At 40.8% G+C, this 20,396-nt stretch overlaps 2 long non-coding RNA genes across 2 annotated transcripts; one reads left to right on the top strand and one right to left on the bottom strand.

Annotated features, from left to right (window-relative positions):
- Nucleotides 1–1,332: 1,332 nt before the first annotated feature.
- On the bottom strand, nt 1,333–19,448 carry LOC122451330. Its single transcript, XR_006272371.1, has 3 exons — nt 19,130–19,448; nt 18,477–18,659; nt 1,333–2,069 (listed from the first exon to the last, which is right to left on the bottom strand). It is a non-coding gene; the product is annotated as an uncharacterized LOC122451330 (long non-coding RNA).
- LOC122451331 lies at nt 13,118–20,032 on the top strand. The gene is made up of 3 exons (XR_006272372.1): nt 13,118–13,211; nt 16,822–16,933; nt 19,717–20,032. It is a non-coding gene; the product is annotated as an uncharacterized LOC122451331 (long non-coding RNA).
- The last annotated feature ends 364 nt before the right edge of the window (nt 20,033–20,396 follow it).

Here is a 20,396-nt window from a genome sequence, read left to right as displayed (position 1 = left end):
CCTAAGAAACCTAGTCAAAGCTATGGTTTTTCCAGTGGTCATGTATGGATGTGAGAGTTAGACTATAAACAAAGCTGAGCGCCCAAGAATTGATGCTTTTGAACTGTGGTGTTGGAGAAGACTTGAGAGTCCCTTGGACTGCAAGGAGATCCAACCAATCCATCCTAAAGGAAATTAGTCTTGAATATTCATTGGAAGGGCTGATGCTGAAGATAAAGTTCCAATACTTTGGCCACCTGATGCGAAGAACTGACTCATTTGAAAAGATCCTGATGCTGGGAAAGATTGAAGGCAGGAGGAGAAGCGGACGACTAAGGATGAGATGTTTGGATGGCATCACCTACTCAACAGACATGAGTTTGAGTAAGCTCTGGGAGTTGGTGACAGACAGGGAAGCCTGATGTTCTGCAGTCCATGGGGTCACAAAGAGTCAGACACGACTGAGTGGCTGAACTGAGCTGAACTGAAGAAACTATCACCATCATTGTTCCCCACTTTTGTTGGAAAAATAATTACCATGTGATCTTCTCTCTTAGCAGTTTTAAGTATATAGTATAATATTGTTGGCTATAGGTTCATGCTATAAAGTAGGTCTCCAGAACTTATTTATCCCACATAACTAAAACTGTATCCTTTAATGGCCATTTCCCCATTTCCTCCTCCTTGTAGACCCCAGAAACCTCATTCTACCTTCTGTTTCTATGAATTTGGCTATTTTAGATTCTATACATTAGTGAAATCATACAATGTGTTTTTGTGTGTCTGGCTTATTTCACTTACCAGTGCTACTCAGGTTCACCCATATTGTTGGAAATGACAAGATTTCCTTTTTTAAAAGACTGATCAATATTGCACAGCATGTATATATCACATTTTCTTTATATAATCATCCATCAATGGACATTTCAGCTATTTCCATATCTTGGCTATTATAAGTAATGCTGCAGTGAACATGGAAGTGCAGATATCTCTTCAAGATCCTGATTTCAATTCCTTTTGGATAAATATCCAGAAATGGGATTACTAGATCATGTGGTAGATCTTTTTTTTTTATTTTGTGAGAAATCTCCATACTGCTTTCCATAATAGCTGTACTAATCAATATTACCATCAGGATTACAAGGGTTCCCTTTCCTCCACATCCTGTCAGCATCCTGTCAATAGCCCTCCTAACAGGTATGACGTGATACCTCATTGTGGTTTTGATTTTAATTTCCTTCATAATTAGTAATGTTGAGCAACTTTTCATGCGTTTGTATGTCTTCTTTGAAGAAGAAGGTTCTTTGCTTGTTTTCAATTAGGTTTTCTTTTTTTTTTTTTTTTTGCTATTGAGTTGTATTCCTTACATATTTTAGATATTAACCCCTTATCAGATTATGGCTTACAAACATTTTTTTTTTCCATTGCATAAGTTGCTTTTTCATTTTGTGTGTTGTTTCCACTGTGGTGCAGAAACATTCCAGTTTAATGTGATCCTATTTCATTTTTGATTTTGTTGCCTGTGCTTTTGGTGTCATATCTGAAAAATTATTGCCAAGACCAATGTCAAACAGCATTTTCCCAGAGTTTTACAGTTTTAGGTCTTAAGTTCAAGTCTTTAATTCATTTCAAGTTGATTTGTGTTTATGTTGCAAAGAATCCAGTTTCATTCTTTTGCATGTAGATATTCCATTTTCTCAACACCATTTATTAAAGATAATGTTCTTTTCTCATTGTGAATTCTTGCTGCTTTTGTTGAAGATTGATTGATGATATACATGCAGTTTATCTCAGGGCTCTCTATTCTGTTCCATTGGTCTATATGCCTGTTTCCATGCCAGTACCATATTATTTTGATTACTATTGCTTTGTAATATAGTTTGAAATTCAGAAGTGTGGTGATTTCAGCTTTGTTCTTCTTGCTAAAAATTACTTTGGCAGCTTGGGGTCTTTTGCAGTTCCAAATACATTTTAGAATTATTTTTACTATTTCTGTAAAATATCCATGGCATCCTTTCTTGAACAGCTGATGACACAGGATTTCTGGGTACAACTACCAAGTGCCTATCACTTCTCCATTCTTGTTACTGCTAAAAAGAGAAGAAAAGAAAAATCAGTATCCTGTCAGACTCCAAACCATTTTTCCCCTCTTTCAAAGTCAGTTTCTTTATCCCAGAAAAACACTGTAGAGATAACTAATGAGTTGTTTATTTGCTGTTCAGGCTCTGCTACAACTGCTATGACCTGTGAAGGGATATATCTTTGCAAAGCCTGACTGCTTTGCTGCAAAAGGCTGAAGACCACATATTCTCCTGCCTACAGACTAAGCCAGACAACTGATCACCCAGAAAAGATATTTTTCTTTTTCATTTCTTTCTTTTGCCTTCTCCTTTGTTCTTTTGATTTACAGTTCTGTGCTGCTTAATGAACAATACACTTCCCAGCAGCCATAAAGCAAGAAAAATTCAGTTAGGATTATAATCACAATTTCAATTATTTACACATGTTAGAAAATATTGCCATTGGGTTCTCAGAGTTATTTACTCTGGTGTTTTCTTCTATTTGGAAGTGCTAAAATATTAGCTCTATTCATTGCAAACTGGTTGTTTTTAACATGATTCTTCCCCCTCCCTTGACCCTGTCTGAAATCCAATTTATAGTCTGCTAAAGGCCTCATAAGTTTTTTATGGATTATTTCCTGGGGTCACATTAATCTGGCTCCTTGTTACTTTGCACTAATTTCACTTTGCCACAGTAAAGTAACGACATTCGATCTCTCAGGAATTAATCCATAGAGACCTCTTAATGAGGCAAAGCCAGAATGGAGTACATCTACTGTATAATTCTCCCAAGCACAATGGAGAAGAAGGAAGAGGTTGTCCTGCCCTTCTGGGCGATGTAACTTGGAGCTCAAGTCTGGGGAGACAGCAGAGAAGTGAGCAGAGAGGAGCAGAGAAGATGCCCGGTGAGAGCTGCCAGAAGCCAGGTATGGCCGAGGCTCAGGACTCCTCCTGCTTCCAGTGGGCTAGAGCCAGGACCAGCAAACCAGGTGGAGGAGAGGCCGAGAGAGCAAACAAAACAGCAAAGGAGGATAGATGGGCGGGGGAGACGTCTCTGCTTTCACTGGACATATGTTCTCACAGGACATGACTTCTCTCCTCCAGTCGTCTCGCCCTCAATGCCCACTTCGTATACTCATTACAGGCACTTTTGTCTTCAGTGGAAACTTAAGTGATGAGAAGACAGAGCAAGATTCTGCTCCCCTTTTCTCTTGAGGAGGTCTAGGGTTGTTAGGAGAAGGCAATGGCACCCCACTCCAGTACTCTTGCCTGGAAAATCCCATGGACAGGAGGAGCCTGGTAGGCTGCAGTCCATGGGGTCGCGAAGAGTCGGACACGACTGAGAGACTTCACTTTCATTTTTCACTTTCATGCATTGCATTGGAAATGGAAATGGCAACCCACTCCAGTTTTCTTGCCTTGAGAATCCCAGGGACGGTGGAGCCTGGTGGACTGCCATCCATGGGATCACACAGTCGGACATGACTGAAGCAACTTAGCAGCAGACTTAGTAGCAGGGTTGTTGAGATTTCCTTTTCCAAGAAACAAAAGCAACAAACTCTTGCAAAGTTTTGCAAGGAGTTAAAGCAAAAACTTAACATTTATTTGAGAAGAAAAGAAGAGTTTCTGTCAGATTGTAAACCGAGGATAAGAATGATTTGCAACTATAATTTTTATGATGAATTGATACAGGAAATATAAAACAGTACCGATGAACCTATTTGCAGGGCAGGAATAGAGATGCAGACATAGAGAATGGACTTGTGGACATAGCGGAAGTAGGAAAGGGTGGAACAAATTGAGATAGTAGCATTAAAATACCCACTCCAGTATTCTTGCCTGGAGAATCCCAGGGACGGGAGAGCCTGGTGGGCTGCTGTCTATGGGGTCGCACAGAGTCAGACACGACTGAAGTGACGCAGCAGCAGCAGCAGCATTGAAATAGATACAGTACAATGTGTAAAATGACTTCCCAAGTGGCTCAGCGGTAAAGAATCTGCCTGTAATGCAGGAGACGCAGGAGACACAGGTTCAATCCCTGGATCATAAAGATCCCCTGGAGAAGGGTATGGCAACCCACTTCAGTATTTTTGACTGGAAAATCCCATGGACAGAGAAGCCTGGCAGGCTACAGTCCACAGGGTCACAAAGAGTCGGACATGAGTGAAGCGACTGACCATGCTGGATGCATCCAAGCGTAAAATAGACAGTGGGGAGTATAGCTTGGTGCTCTGTGATGACCTAGAGGGGTGGGATGGGAGAGCAGGGAGTAGAAGAGAGATTCAAGAGGGAAGGAATATATGTATATTATGGCTGATTCACATTGTGGTATGGCAGAAACCAACACAACATTATACAGCAATTATCCTTCAATTTAAAAAAAAATTTTAATAAATAAATAAAAATAAAAAGCATTTAAACAGAATATCTGTTGAGGGAATGTAGAGAGAATGCATGTCAAGCCCCTAGCACAGTGACTTGATATGAAAAGGCATCTATAAAGGGCAACTGATATTATTTACATTGCTATTATATTCTTCAAGCAGATTTTTGTCATTTAGCAACAACTGGCCACTAAAAACACCCTTAGGAATAAATTACTTTTTAAAACCGCACATTCATCAAGTGTCTTCTTACTGAATTTTCGTATCAGTCAGGTAAGATGAGCAGGTAGTTTAATTCTGTTTCACAGATAAGGGAACAGGCTATGGAGGTTGAGTGAGTGTGTATTTGCTCAGTCATTAAGTTGTGTCTGGCTCTTTGCAACCCCATGGATCGTAGCCTGGCAGGCTCCTCTGTCCATGGAGTTTTCTAGGCAAGAATACTGGAATAGGATGACATTTCAAAGAGTCAGACACAATTGAGCGACTGAACTGAACTTCCTACTCCAGGGGATCTTCCTGATACAGGGACTAAACCCATGTCTCCTGCATTGGGAGGCAGATTCTCCACTGAGCCACTTAGGGAAGCCCCATGGAGGTTAAGTAACCAATGGTAAATAGTTGCTCTGGGATGAGAACTAGCCTGCTTCTCTCAGTTCTTTCCTATCTCCTCTCTTCTTAATTATCTTCCTGCCAAATGTAAGGGGCTACCATCTGGGAAAGATCTGAACTTTTCCTGCTGTGTCAGAGACTAAAGGGGAAGTGGCTGGAGTCTGTCTATCAAGATTGAAATATTAGCAAACTCCTTTGGGCCAAAGCATACAAGTCACATGCTCCAAATGACTTTATCAGTAAAAAGAGCTGATACATTGATCTCTATCTATATTACTACCAGATCCAACTCTTAAACTGGAAAGATAAGAAAAGTGTGTTATATCCTGGTACCTTGCTCTCCCCCCACCCACAAAAAATAAACAATATGTAAAGGAAAATATCAATAACCTCAGAAATGCAGATGACACCACCCTTATGGCAGAAAGTGAAGAACAGCTAAAGAGATTCTTGATGAAGGTGAAAGAGGAGAATGAAAATCTGGCTTAAACTCAATATTCAAAAAACTAAGATCATGGTATCCAGTCCAATCACTTCATGGCAAATAGATGGAGAAACAATGGAAACAGTGACAGACTATTTTCTTGGGCTCTCAAATCACTACAGATGGTGACTGCAGCCATGAAATTAAAAGATGTTTGCTCCTTGGAAGAAAAGCCATGACAAACCTACAGCGTATTGAAAAGCAGAGACATTACTTTACCGACAAAAGTCCATGTAGTCAAAGCTATGGTTTTTCCAGTAGTCATGTATGGGTGTGAGAGCTGGACCATAAAAAATACTGAGCACCAAAGAATTGATGCTTTTGTACTATGGTGTTGGAGAAGACTCTTGAGAATCCCTTGGACTGCAAGGAGATCACACCAGTCAGTCCTAAAGGAAATCAACCCTGAATATTCACTGGAAGGACTGATGCTGAAGCTGAAACTCCAATACTTTGGCCACCTGATATGAAGAGCCAACTCATAGGAAAAGACCTGATGCTGGGACAGATAGAAGGCAGGAAGAGAAGGGGTCAACAGAGGACGAAATGGTTGGATGGCATCACCGAATCAATGGACATGATTTTGAGGAAGCTCCAGGAGATGGTGAAGGACAGTGAAGCCTGGCATGCTGTAGTCCATGGAGTTGCAAAGAGTCAGACAAGACTGAGTGACTGAGCAACAACAAAGTATCAGTGAACATGAGGCAACACTGGGGAATTGTACTCTGTTGTGCAGATGAAAATTGCAAGTGGTCTGATGATGTTAGCATGAAGCCAGCATACAAGCTGGGAAAATTGCATTGCCCTAATTGTTATCTCAGAAGATAATTTTATTTTGAAGAGACATTAAAAAGGGAAAATATAATTTCTGGACTTTACGGACGAGACAGCTAAATTGTGTGTTATAGATAGATGTGATCAAAATCAGGAGTTCAAATCATTGTGTAACAAAAAAGTTAGTGGCTGACCCTAATATGATAGTAAATTAAAAAGTCATTATAATGATGATAATTTCATATACAGAGTAATCAAGGGCAGTTTTGAGTAATGGTAATTCAATGACTTTTTCTACATCAATAAATCCACTAACATCCTTCAGATAAGATTTAGGCTGGTGCTTAAATTGTGAAACTACATTTAGTGAAGTTTCCATTTGTCCTCAGTTCATCCATCAGTTCTTCCCAAAAGACTTCAATAGCAGAGCATTCATTAATCACTGTTTAATATGTTGGATGCATTACATGATATATTTCCATCTCCCTTTCATTTAGACTTAGTTGCCAATATACTTTCAGACCAAAATTAATTAAAAGAAATCAAGTTCAGTGATTAGGCATTGTTCCTGGCATTTGATCTTGAGTAGTAATGTAATGGAAAGAAAAGTCAGTAACTGATGCATTTTTCTAGCCTTAAATATTTCAAACAAAAACAAAAACTTCTCCTAAAAAACTTCAAGGCATGAAAGTCCTTCATCTGAAAGGAGATTCCCAATTGCCAGAGAGAAAGAGCACTGTAATTTAGGCATGACCAGTTGTAATGCAAACTACAGCAGGAACTAAATTTTTCAATGTGGAACCCTCTGGCACAGAGAAAACACAATAGAAAAATTGAAAATCGGTAGTATCTAGTCAGGGAAGAAGAAATATAAACAAAATGTATTTGGGGGAAATTCAGCCTTACCAGTAGTCAAAGAAATAAAGATCAAACTTTCACTTTCAGATTTTTTAAATCAATAATTGTCAAAATTCTGTCCATAGCAAAGGATCCAGGGCTTGCTGATAAGAATTAAACAGCTTAAACAATTTAAAAAATCAGATAAAATAGGAGATCAACAGTTTTCAGAAACTGGACAACTATTTGGTAAGATAGTCAGGTCTGAGAGAAGGGAAACGTTAAACAAGATAAGCCCTGCAAGTCACCCAGCCTAACACCTGGGGAACACTTATTGACCGCAGCTTAGGGACCGAGGACCCAAACAGAGCCGAGCAGTCTCCTTCAGCTGAGGAAACAGAGTTTGAGATTCAGAGAGCCCAAGGCAGATCGTATTTTGGAGACAAATTCTGGAAAAGGGAGAGCTTCACTGAAAAAACTCTGGACATGGGCAGAGAGTGACCCTGAAGTCTTTGGTTAACTATTGATTAGCACATGTGAGAAAACTATAAAGGCCAAAGAAAGGGAGCAAATAAAACAACTTCAGGGAGAATACAGTATAAAAAGAGTTGCTACTTTCACGAGCCATAACAGAAAGAACTCCTAACACACAGGGCATTCAATAGAGTCCTCAGAGAATATTGTCTCAGGAGTATGGCCAAATGAACCCTAGACCAAAGACTGCTCCAGGTTTCCCTTAACAAAACTGGCAACAAGTAACTGTGTCCTAGAAAGAAGCCCTGAATTGTAATGTTTCAAGTGATTTTAAAAATCCAGCAACTAACAATAGAAAATTCACAAAATCTACTTTAAATCAAAAATAATTTTAAAAGCTATTAGTCATGCAAAGAAACAGAAAAATATGGCTCATTATGAGAAGACATAGCAATCAATAGAAACAGATTCAGAAATGACACACATGATAGACTTAATAAAAATCAAGGGTGCAAAAAAAAAGTCAAGGGTGCTAATCAGCTACAGTAAATGGACTTCTTATGTTTCAAAAAGTAGAGAAAACTTTAACTATGATCAAGATGATGTGGAAAGTATGAAAACATACAAATTGTGGAAATGAAAAACAGCAATATGTGAGATGAAAAATAACCCAAGTGGGATTAACAGCAGATTAGACATGGCATCACCGACTCAATGGGCATGAGTTTGAGTAAACTCCGGGAGTTGGTGATGGACAGGGAGGCCTGGCGTGTTGCAGTCCATGGGGTCGCAAAGAGTCAGACACGACTGAGCAACTGAACTGAACTGAACTGAGACATGGCAGAAGTAGATGGTATGGATAGAACAAAAAATGTATACAACATGAAACACAAGAGAAAAGATATCATGGGGGAAAGGAAAGAATAGAAAACTATGGAACAATATTAAGTGAATTGACATATGTATAACTGGAACCTCAGAAGAAGGAGAGGCAGTAAAATATTTGAAGAAGTAATGGCTAAATCTGATGAAAACTATAAATTCACAGGTCCGAGAAACTGAGTGACTTCAAGCAAAAGAAACATAAAGAAAGCTGCATCAGTAATAAAAATTTTTTTTACATGACAATAAAAACAAAAGTAAACAAATGGAATCTAATTAAACGTAAAGGCTTGTGTATAGCAAAGGAAGCCATAAACAAAGCAAAAAGACAACCCTAAGAATGGGGGAAAATATTTGCAAATGAAGCAACTGACAGAGGATTAATCTGCAAAATATTCAAACAGCTCATGCAGCTTAACATCAAAAAAACAAACAATCCAATCAAAAAAAGATGGGTGGAAGATCTAACTAGACATTTCTCCAGATAAGACATACATATGGCCAAAAAGCACAGGAAAAATGCCAGCATCACCAATTATTAGAGAAATGCAAATAAAAACTATAATGACTATCACCTCACATTGGTCAGAATGATCATCATAAAAAAAAAAAATCTGTAAACAATAAATGCTGGAAAGAGTGTGAAGAAAAGGAAACTCTCCTACACTCTTGGTGGGAATGTAAATTGGTACAGCCCCTATGGAAAACAGTATGGAGATTCCTTTAAAAACTAGGAATAAAACTACCATATGACCCAACAATCCCTTTAATGGCATATACCCTGAGGAAACCATAACTGAAAAAGACACATGTACCCCAATGTTCATAGCAGCACTGTTTACAATAGCTAGGACATGGAAGCAACATAGGTGTCCTGGATGAATGGAAAAACAAGATGTGGTACAGATATACAATAGAATATTACTCAGCCAAGAAAAAAGAACAAAATAATGCCACTTGCAGCAACATGGATGGGCCTAAAGAATATTATGCTTAGTGAAATAAGTCATACACATATATATACTACTATACATAACACAGATAACTAACAAAAAAAAAGAAAGAAGTCAAAGACAGATACTGAATATTATCATTTATATGTGGAATCTAAAGAGTAATACAAATGAGTGCAAAACTGTAACAGACTCACAAATATAGAAAATAAACCTGTGGTTTCCAAAGGGGAAAAGGAAGGGGGAGGGACAAATTAGGGGTTTTGGTTTAACAGATACAAACTACCAAATATAAAATAGATAAGCAACAAGGGTATACTGTATAGAAGAGGGAATTAAAGCGACTATTTTCTAGCCTAAATGGAGTATATAGCCTAAAATGGAGTATAATGTACCAAATACTGAATCACTATGCTGTACTCCTGAAACTAACTTGTAAATCAACTGTAGTTCAAGTACACAAATAAATAAATATTTATATTTTTTGAAAAGCATGGAATGGAACATGGAGCAGTGTTGTGAAATTCCAGCTAGAAAACAGTCCATAACAGGCTGATTGAAGAGAATGTGACTGTAGGAAGAATCACTACAGTGAAGATCACATCGAAATCAACTTTAATAACACCAAGTAAAAGTCTCCAGAGATGATTTCTGCCAAGACAGAAATCAAAAATCACATCCCATTGAAGTCCCTTCAGCATTTTTTGCTGAGCCTTCTTCTGAGGGTGGCACCGGGTGAGGCCTGTGAAGTAGGCATGTGTCACCAGAGCCTAGCTGTCTGCTCCAGAAACCCTTCTGTTCAACTGGGAGGATTGTCAAGACCACCCTTGAGTCCCAGCCTCCTACACCCATGTTTCCAGAGCCCTGAAGTCACTCTCAATAATCGGAGTGAGATCACTCAATATCCTTCATGCCCACATGGATGAAAGTCATGGCACAAGAGTCACGGAGCCCAGTGTGTCTCTACAGATTTGTAGCATCTGGCCTACATCTGGGCCCCCTCGGGAGAGGGTTGCTGATCGCCAGAATGCTTTTCTTCTCGGAGCCGCCTTCTCCAGCCCATCATGCCTCCAGTTCTTGCTCCTCTTTGTGGAAACATTTCTTTTTCTGTGGAAGCACATTACCGAGGAGATTCAGAAAAAAAATAAAAAATAAAAACTTTTTCATTTCAAACAGGATATCCTCGATGGCTCAGCAGGTGAAGAATCAGCCTGCCATGCAGAAGACATAGGAGGCATGAGTTTGGTCCCTGGGTCAGGAAGATCCCCTGGAAAAGGAAATGGTTACCCACTCCAGTATTCTTGCCTGGAGAATTCCATGGACAGAGGAGCCTGGTGGCCTACTGCCCAAAGCATCGGAAAGAGTCAGATACGACTAAGCACGCAAACACAGCACAGCAGAAAACATAGACTTCTGCCACAAACGCTCATTCAATGCCTCTTAGACAAAGAGGGGCCACCGAGAACAATACTTGCTTCCACCTGTTGAGCTCTTACTGAGCACCGAGCACTGGGTCTGTATATGATTTAATCCGCACAACACCACCTTGAAGCAGGCATTGCTATCTTCTCTTTGAAGATGTAGAAATTAAGACTGGAAGAATGATAATTTGCCAAAGTTCTCACAGCTTATAAACACCAGAGTGAGGATTCCAACTCATGTCTATCTGACTCCACTAGCCTGAGGCCTTCCGACAGATAATGTTTTACTCCTGGATCCCTTGACATCTCTCTCTCTTTAAAAAAGTCAAACTGTTAAGTGTAAGATTGAACCATGTATATAGTCTGTAATGGAACTCAGGTGCCTTAAACAACAACTATACCCTCCAAATTTCTCCAGAAAAGTATTCAGTGTATATTTGTTACCAGAAGCCAGAAGTCATGACAGCCAAGTTGTCTGGAAATAAAGGACTCAGATTGGGTTAGAGAAGTTCATTTGTGGCTCAACTGACACATTTGCACTTCTGTAAACCCGAGGGTTTCTTCTCAGTTATCCACACCTGTACAAGTGCTGATGCTTCCCATCTGAGTTACTGTTAGTGCTGGAAATACACCCAGACAGCTATCAGTAATCTAAACATGAATCCTACTGGCAGAGTACAGGAAAGCACATTAGAATAAATGATTTCGTGGAGAATAGACTTGGGTTCAAATCCCAGCTGTGCCACTTACTAGACATGCTCCCCCTGGGTAAGTCACAGCTCTCCACACCTCAGTTTTCCTATTTGTGAAATGAGGATAGCAGGGCCTCACAGGGGTGTAACGAGGACAATGAGGTAATGTGTGTAAATCTCTTCACACAGTGGCACATAGGGAGCCGTCAACAAATGTTAGCTATTAGTGCCATTACCACATAGCCCAGGACACAAGTGGCGATTAAAGCCAAGGGCAAACAATGCAGACTGGAGCAATAAGCCCTTTCACTCCCTGTGAACCTGCAGAGAGATCTTAGCAGAAACGGAGGAGAAGCTGGGCCGCACAGAGGGGAGACTCGTCGCCAGCACCTCTGAAATGTTTCCAGACATCCCCAGGTGTTGTACCCCAACTCGCCATAGCCTGTCACACTGGGCTTCTCTCTTGCCCTGGCCCCTGCCTCCCTTTCAGTGGGCCCTCCAGCAGGAGAAGACTGAGATGATCCGTGAAGATAATTCCCTGGGATAAGAAAAGAAAATACTAGGACTCCCATGTATATTTTTATGGGTTTTTTTAAAACTTATATTTAAAAATAACTATAGGACTTCCGTGGTGGTCCAGTGGTTAAGAATCCACCTGCCAATGCAAGGGACACGGGTTTGATCCTTGGTCCAGGGAGATTCCACATGCCATGGGGCAATTAAACCGTGCGCTACAACTACCGAGCCCCAAGAACCTAGAACCTGTGCTCTGCAACAAGAGAAGCCACTGCAGTGAGGAGCCATGCAGCACAAGGAAGAGTAGCCCCCACTTGCTGAAGCCAGAGAAAGCCTGTGTGTGGCAACAAAGACCCAGAGCAGCCAGAAATGAATAAATACATGGTTTAAAAAGAAATAACTTTAAAAATTAATTGTATTCATATTTGTACTGAATCGAGACATACACATATAAATATATTTGGGATATATCCTCACTATTTTTTAACTAACAAGGAGTGAAGTCTGATAAAAAGAAAAGTGAGGATGAGTGTTCTATCCAGCTGTTAAAGGTCAAGTGCCTGGCACACATCACTTGGTCCACAAGGGTCAAGTCGGTGAGCACCATCTCAGGGCTATCCACTGATCATTTGCTGAAAGTGAAGTGAATGTGTTAGTCGCCCGGTCATGTCCAACTCTTTGTGACCCCGTGGACTATAACCCACCAGGCTGCTCTGTGCATGGAATTCTCCAGGCAAGAACACTGGAGTGGATTGCCATTCTCTTCTCCAGGGGATCTTCCCAAGCCAGGGGCCGAACCAGGGTCTCCTGAACTGCAGGCAGATTCTTTACTCTCTGAGCCACCAGGGAAGCCCCTAAGTGCCAGCTAATGTGTTACCTTTAGAAGTCAGCAGAGTTCGAACCCAACTTATCAAGGCAGCTTGGGCTGGACTCTGGACTGGGAGTCAGAATACTTGGGTTCAAATCCTGCCTCTGCTTTTTCTTTTGTGATGTCATTGGGTAAGTCATTTAATTCTGAGAATGTTTCCTCATTTCTTTCTAGATGAATAATACAAACCTCAAAGGGTTGTTGTGACTCTGAGATGATGTCTCTCCAAGTGGTTCAATGGCAGTTGAATCTAAACCATTCATCTCTCAGCAGCTGAGGTGAGAGTAGCAATGATGGACGGGTTAATGCTAGTTGATCGTCTGCTCTGTGGAAGAGCAGGAGAACTATTATGTGTCATGCTGGATGGGAAAATCAATACAAGGAAGAATTTGGGGAACAGAACTAAAAATCTGCACTGCCTTGTCAAATATTGGATTCCCCGTCACAGACATGGTCAAGCTGAGGCTCTATGTCTAGAGGTTTTGTAAAGCAAACTTGTTTCGAGTGAGAAGTTTGGTGTAGGCAACTTTTACTAAAGTTTTATCACTCTAAGCCAAATAAAATTAGAACTTCTTAAAGAGCAACATGATCGCAAGCAATATTAGGCCCTCTAGCAGGTCAACAGAGAGAAGATGATTATTTGCACACAAGAGTAGCTTTTGATATACTTCGAATCATACATCTTCTAACTCTTCCACACTAGACCTACCTCCCAGCAGCCCCTCAAATCCCTGCCATATAAAGTAAGCCATTGAATAATTCACTTAGCCTAGTGTCTGAGACCATTTGATTTATCTCTATTTATAAAAATGTTGTCCTGGAAAGATGCTGAAGAGAAATAAATCACATCAGTGTCAAAACTATAAAGAACTCATTCACAAATATTTTATCTTTAGCCTAAACTTACCTTCCAGGGCCAGACTCATAGAGTCAATCTACAACTTACCATCTAACTTCAACACTTCCTAAAATAAACTTATCCTGTTTCCTTTACTCCTGCCTTCCGGACTTCCTTGTCTTGATGAATGAAACCATCATCCATCCTTTAGCCCCATTCAGAAACTGGAGTCATCCTTGCCCCCACTTCATCTCTCCCTCCCCATATCCTGTCATTTTCACATTCTAAATATCTCTTGAATGCATCTGCTCCTTTCCCCTCTCTTCCACTACTTACTACTTTCTTTAAAAAAAGAAAAGAAAAGCTTTTAATTTTGTACTAGGCTATAGCCAATTAACAATGTTGTGATAGTTTCAGGTGGACAGCAGAGGGATTCAGTCATACTTACACATGTATCCATCCTCCCCCAAACGCCCCTCCCATCCAGGCTGCCACATAACAATGAGCAGAGTACCCTGTGCTATACAGTAGGTCCTTGTTTGTTACCCATTTTAAATACAGCAGTGTGTACATATCCATCCCAAACTCCCTAAGTATCTATACCCTCATCCTTCCCTCCCATCCCCTCCACCCCCCACCAACCCCCTGGCAACCATAAGTTCATTCTCTAAGTCTGCACCACTTACGACTTTAGAACAAGCTTCCATTACCTGTTGCCTGGACTATTGCAGTAGTCTCCCATGATCTTCCTCATCCAATCTTGCCCCCACCCATTGCTCACTACTTGGCCTTCCCAATAATCCTAAAACAAAGCTCAAAATGAACCATAATTTCCCATGTGTCTGGCTCTTAACTCGGCAGTCACCCCATCTCCTTCCTTCTCCCCCGCCCTCTTCACTTCAGTCACATTGACCCTTTGTCTGATTTTCATACTCTCACACTTCCATGCATCACAGGATATTTTCTCAACCTTCTCTCTGCCAGGAAGACCATTCCCTCCTTTATGGGCCTTCTTAGGTCCTACTCATCCTTCCTAAGGGTCACTTAAGAAGGATCCTCATTTCTTCAAGGAAACCTTCTGTTACCTCTTGGATCAGCTCAAATGTGCCTATTTTGTTCTCTTAGGGCAATAATTAGCACTTATTACAGATAAAGATGTATATTCTTGTGTGATTATTGTTATTAGTATGTATTTCCCCCAATAAATTATAAGACACAAGAGGGCAAGTACGGTGACATTTTTGCCCACAACCGGGTCCCAGAATGTGCCTGGGACATAAGAGATCCTCACTGAATATCTGGTTGATAACTAAACAAATCAGTAACAAAGAATGAAACCAAGAATAAACGTTCTATGTTCTCATGCAAGTCTCTTCATATCTCCTGCCCTGATTTTCTCTCTGTGAAATTCGAAGACAGGAGAAGCAGATAAGAAATGAACAGAGGACTTTTTTGGTGGTCGAGTGAGTAAAGAACCTGCCTGCCAGGGTAGGGGACATAGGTTTGATCCCTAGTCCGGGAAGATCCACATGCATTGGAGCAACTAAGCCTGTGCATGACAACTACTAAGCCCATGCTCTAGAGCCCGAGAGCTGCAAATACCAAATCCAAGGGCTGCAGCTGCCAAAGCCTTTGCTCCTAGAGCCTGTGCTCCACAGCAAGAGAAAGCAACGCAATGAGAAGTCTGGGCACTGAAAATGGAGAGCAGCCCGTGATCATCGCAACTAGAGAAAGCATGCTCACAGAAATGAAGACCTGGTGCAGCCAAAAATAAGTGAAATAAAAATTTTAAAACAGTGTGATAAATGAATCAGACCTTTAGAACTTAAAAAAAAAAAAAATGAACAGGAGAGGGAGTCACAAAGCATCTAGAATCTCCAGCGGTTCATATTCTTTTGTTCCAAGATGTGAAATTCTAAAAACACGAATGGCATCGAAGATCCAATAAAAAAAAAGAAAGTTGTGCTCCTGCCGAGCTCACAAATACATGCTGCTTTTCCCCACAGATAGAACAAGCAGATGCTGTCTGCAGGGCTCGGAGCACATCTGTGCAGGTAAGGCCGAAGTACTGGGGTGTCCTGGGAAAGAACTGACTTTCATGTGAGCTCTCTGGTGTACACATGCTCTCCCGTTCTTTCCAGAGAACTCTGAAATGGCCACTCTTAGAGAGTCCAGGTTGTGGTTTTGAATGTGTTCTTCCAGTTCACCTTCCGGTCTCGTAGTTGAGAAGTATCATGTGTAAGGGGGAAGAAAAAGTTTTCAAGCAATCATTGCTTGCTGGAGGGTGTCTCTCCTCCCTGCCACCCTCCCCTTCTGAAGCTCTCGCATTTGAGTGTTGTCAAGTTATCAGGCAGTAACTAATCAAAACAAAGGGAATATGAGAAATGACTAAAAGTTTCATGCCAAGAATGAAAATCGCCTGAAGGAGGTGGTGGCACCAGCCAGTCAAAAGACTCTACTTCCTTTCTGAGAAAATAAGACTTTTTGACTTACAGTATTTTCTCCTAAAGATTTCCAGATCTTTTTCTTTCAAGTATGTAAGAGGTTAACTGATAAGAAGTTTTCTTAAGCAAGGTGGACACACTCAGGCCTGTGATGTCCTTTTTTAAATCAAGGCAGTAGCTGAAATAAATTGAAAGTGATTTCTTTATTCCCACAGGAGACAATGCTAAGAAAAGAGGTGGGAATGGGAATTATTTGCTTTGGGAGTCCCAGCCTGGCCACAGAGCAGTTTAATCTAATTTGCATATGAGGCTGGGAGTTCCAGGAACTGTGTTCCCAAGAGGCTCCTACAACCCCACCCCTATTTCCACCACTGACCATGTGCTGCTTTTTATGGTAACTGGACATTAAGCTTCATAAAAGCAGCAAAGTTCAGCTAATCACTTAGAAAACCAGACGAGTGAATATACCACTCTAAAGCAGTGACGTCTTCAGGAACCTTTGGTAGTTACTGAAACAAACAAGGGGATACTGTATCTACTGACAGTTAAGCCAAAAGAGAAAAAATAAGTTCATGTTTCCTCCTCAATATATTTTTCTCCATTCAGACTTCAGACAACTTCACCCTACCACACCCAGCTACTTGTGACTGGTTCCAGAGAGTGACACCAGCTGATGAAAGATGACATTCTTGCAACTCTTTCCCGCCAAAGACTCATGGTGAGATGGCCCTTCTCCAGTAGACTATACACTTCATCATTTGTGTCCGTCTTTCAGTCCCGGGAGAGACAAACTCCAAAGGGGAAATCACCCTTCGGAGGGAGCTCTGGGTCAGACTTTGGGAAGTGGAAGCAGGGATGTGCAGATCAGCCTGGACTGCTGGCCACCCCCTCGGAAGCTGAGTCACTGACCTGGCCAATTCATTTAATCGCTTGGAAAGTGGTTAGGCTGAACAAGACATGCAGTGATTAGTAGTTCAGCCTGGTGTCAGAGCTCCGTGTTTTTCACTGTCAGACGCCAACTGCAGCTCTTCTCTTGGAATCAACAGGAAGTGAGAATTGCAAGCCAAATTTGACACCACTTGACGTAACCAGGGATGGACATTGGCCCTGATTCCTCTACCCAATAACACACAGATTTTAAGTGAGTCCTTCTAATGAAACACATCAACCTAATATCAAGGGCAGGCTAAGGCATTAAGAATTGAAGAAAACCAATTTTGATAACTCAGACTTAATCCTTTCTTCTTATCTGACTTTCATTTAATAACAAAATAAATTTCAAAAAATTTTTTAATTCCCATATAGATCTGAAGATGGTATGAATAAAAATAAAATAATATTTATTAAATAACTATTCACACTAATTGGGAAAAATTGTGATTGAGAAAAACACAAAATCTACTTTCCAGGTTAATTTTTTTCATGGTGATACATTTGTGAAATATCCTAAACTGGGCAGAGTAAGACATAGCCACGTAGTCAAAAGTAAAACAAACAGACTTTTTATGAAACATTTCCTATTTCTGGTTACAATTACAGTTGTGATGATTGATTCATGTTCAGCAATTTCCAACTATAGTTGTGGGACTAGCAATAAGAATTTAAATTTGATCATTTTACAAGGACTGTTTCATAAAAGAAAGTAATATGTGTATGTCTTTGCACTCACTCCTGTTCTTTCTCCATTTTCTGTCTTGACTCTGCAATCCATTCCATACCTAGTCCCCAGATTACTTTTCCTAAAATATCACTGCTGTGCTTGAAATTGGTTGAAACCTGACCACATGTCAGTGGTCACTTAGCTAAACACAGATGAGAAAAGGTAAACATGATGGTTTTACCCTTGAAAAGTTCATAGTCAGTGATACTCCTCTAGTCAAATTCTCCTGGTTCTTTACAGGACTATGAGTTCTTTACAGGCTCAAGTTCAAATTTTAACCTGATAGTTAACCTGAACTCCTAAATTCAGGCCTTTCCAGAGTTATCTTCTCCTAGACTGTCCACACTCAAGCCCAGACCCCTGCCTCTCCGCCTCATAGTCTAAAATGCCCCTTCCTTTACATATCCAAAATTCCCACAGAGCCTAACTCACTTAACTTTCAAAAGGTCGTGTCTGACCACGCTACCTTTTCCTGAATTCCAATTACTTAGATTATCTTTATCAATTTCAGCTTGACACTATCCCATATACCCTGTCCCGACCAAAATCAACTCTAAATACATAAATACACGCATACATATGAACCTATGTATATACTTACCTGGGTATTAAAGCAAAGGGAGCTGGACTTGGGACATTCATCCCGTAACGGCAACGCGGACACAGGCTCCATTGGTGTAAGGAGGCTGGGATGATTATTTTACAAACACAGGCGTGGGAAGGGGGTTGCAAGCCATGTTACTAGGAGGAATATGAATTTCTTGTGTAACTCAGATAGGATGGTCTTTAGAAGAAAAAGTAATTATTACCACAGGAAGTTTTATTTCAGACTCAATGAGAAAACAGGGGCTCCCTGAAATCGAAGATCGTGCTCTTTCCCCACATCCCTCTGCAAAGCTTCAGAGTGCCTCCTTCCTACTCCCTGTTCCTGACCGTCCACCACCCACACCCCCACCTCACCCCAAAGAGACACCAAACATTAGCACCTGCCCTTTCCTAGAGTCAACAAAGATTGAGTGGGAGGAACAGTCTAGCAGGGCTTCCTTTTCTGTAGGGATGTGGGGTATATATCCTAAGGAAAAAGGATATCACAAGGTGGAAGAATAATAAATAGGTATTCTTAGAGCAAAGGAAGAAGAGAGCAGGAGCTTGGGGCGTGTCCATGTAGAAAACCCTCGGATCCTAGACGATGTGGCCCCGTCTCTTCGTGTGGAACAAAGGACTACATTGGCTCACCCAGTTCCTAATTCTTACCTTTCCTCCTCATGATGTATGACTCTGAGGCAATTAGTTACCCAACTTCAGGAGGGAAAAAAAAAGACCAGTAATCACAAATGTGGAATGAACCACCAGGGGTTATCCCAATACTTCACTGCACATTATAATAAACTATTGGGAACAACATCCTTGACGATGACTAGGAATCTAGGAAACTCTAAAGCTGAACAGCACCCTGCTCCCCAGCCCCTATCCCAGCTTCCACCATCTCCAGCAGACATTCTGAGGGCCCAGGTATTGCCAGCACTGAGGGAGAAAATACCGCCTTAGACTGAGAGAAAAGTAGGACATTAGAAGAAGCCTTCCTTTGACAGCCTTTTCCCTGTGTCTCTCCACTTGACCGCTGATGTTTCAATCACAATTTAAGCTCTGTTTTCATGTGATGAGTCATCTTCAGTCTTACCAGTTATTGTGTCAAAATAGTTTCTTAAAATATGTCTGAATAAGTGTCACATTGGGAGAAAGTGCTCCTGGGCAGCTTCTCCATCCCTGTGACATTTCTACCTGTGGATCACACAGAAGGCCAGCATGACCTTGCAATAATTTTAATTTCTTCTTTCTAGGTTCCCCACAACTTTGAAGCCAACTGTCATTCGTCTTGGTTACACAAACCCCACAGTATCAGGCATGGCATGCATCACTACTCACTGTCTTGGTCATCGATGTCTGCTACAGTCATTTACTGTATGTACCAGGATTCATTCACTGTATCCTTATCACTTTCTTTATTTGTCAAACAAATAGTAATAGCACATTCCCACAACCTTAGACTTGTAAAGATTAAATGAGTTGGTATGACCTTGTGTGTTAACACTAGGCATTGGAAAACTTTTCTGTAAAGGACCCAATAGAAATATGTTTAAATTTTACAAGTCATTCAGTTTCTGTCTCAGTACTCACCTCTGTCATTGTAGAACAAAATCAGCCCCTAAGCAGATAAACATGAGTGTGTTCCAATAAAACTTTATTTATAAAGAGAGGTGGTCAACTGAATTTGTCCTATAGGTGATATTTTGATGGCTGGATGGGAGGATGAGTGTTTGATAAATTTGGAGTGATCACACTTGCTGCCTGATCAACCCTGGCAGTTCTTTGCATTCACATCTGTTTCTTTTATTTCTAGTAACATCTGGAATTGAATTCTGGATACCCTAACTTACCTATCATCACCGTGGCCACTGATGCAGAAAGGAAATGCAGGAGGGTTCTCATCTTCCTTATACGTGCATATCATCTAGTGGTA

This window comes from Cervus canadensis, chromosome 12 (genome assembly GCF_019320065.1).
Source record: "Cervus canadensis isolate Bull #8, Minnesota chromosome 12, ASM1932006v1, whole genome shotgun sequence".
Classification (NCBI taxonomy): domain Eukaryota; kingdom Metazoa; phylum Chordata; class Mammalia; order Artiodactyla; family Cervidae; genus Cervus; species Cervus canadensis.
The sequence above is the reverse complement of the archived record's forward strand: the minus strand, read 5'-3'. Positions and strand labels throughout refer to the sequence as shown.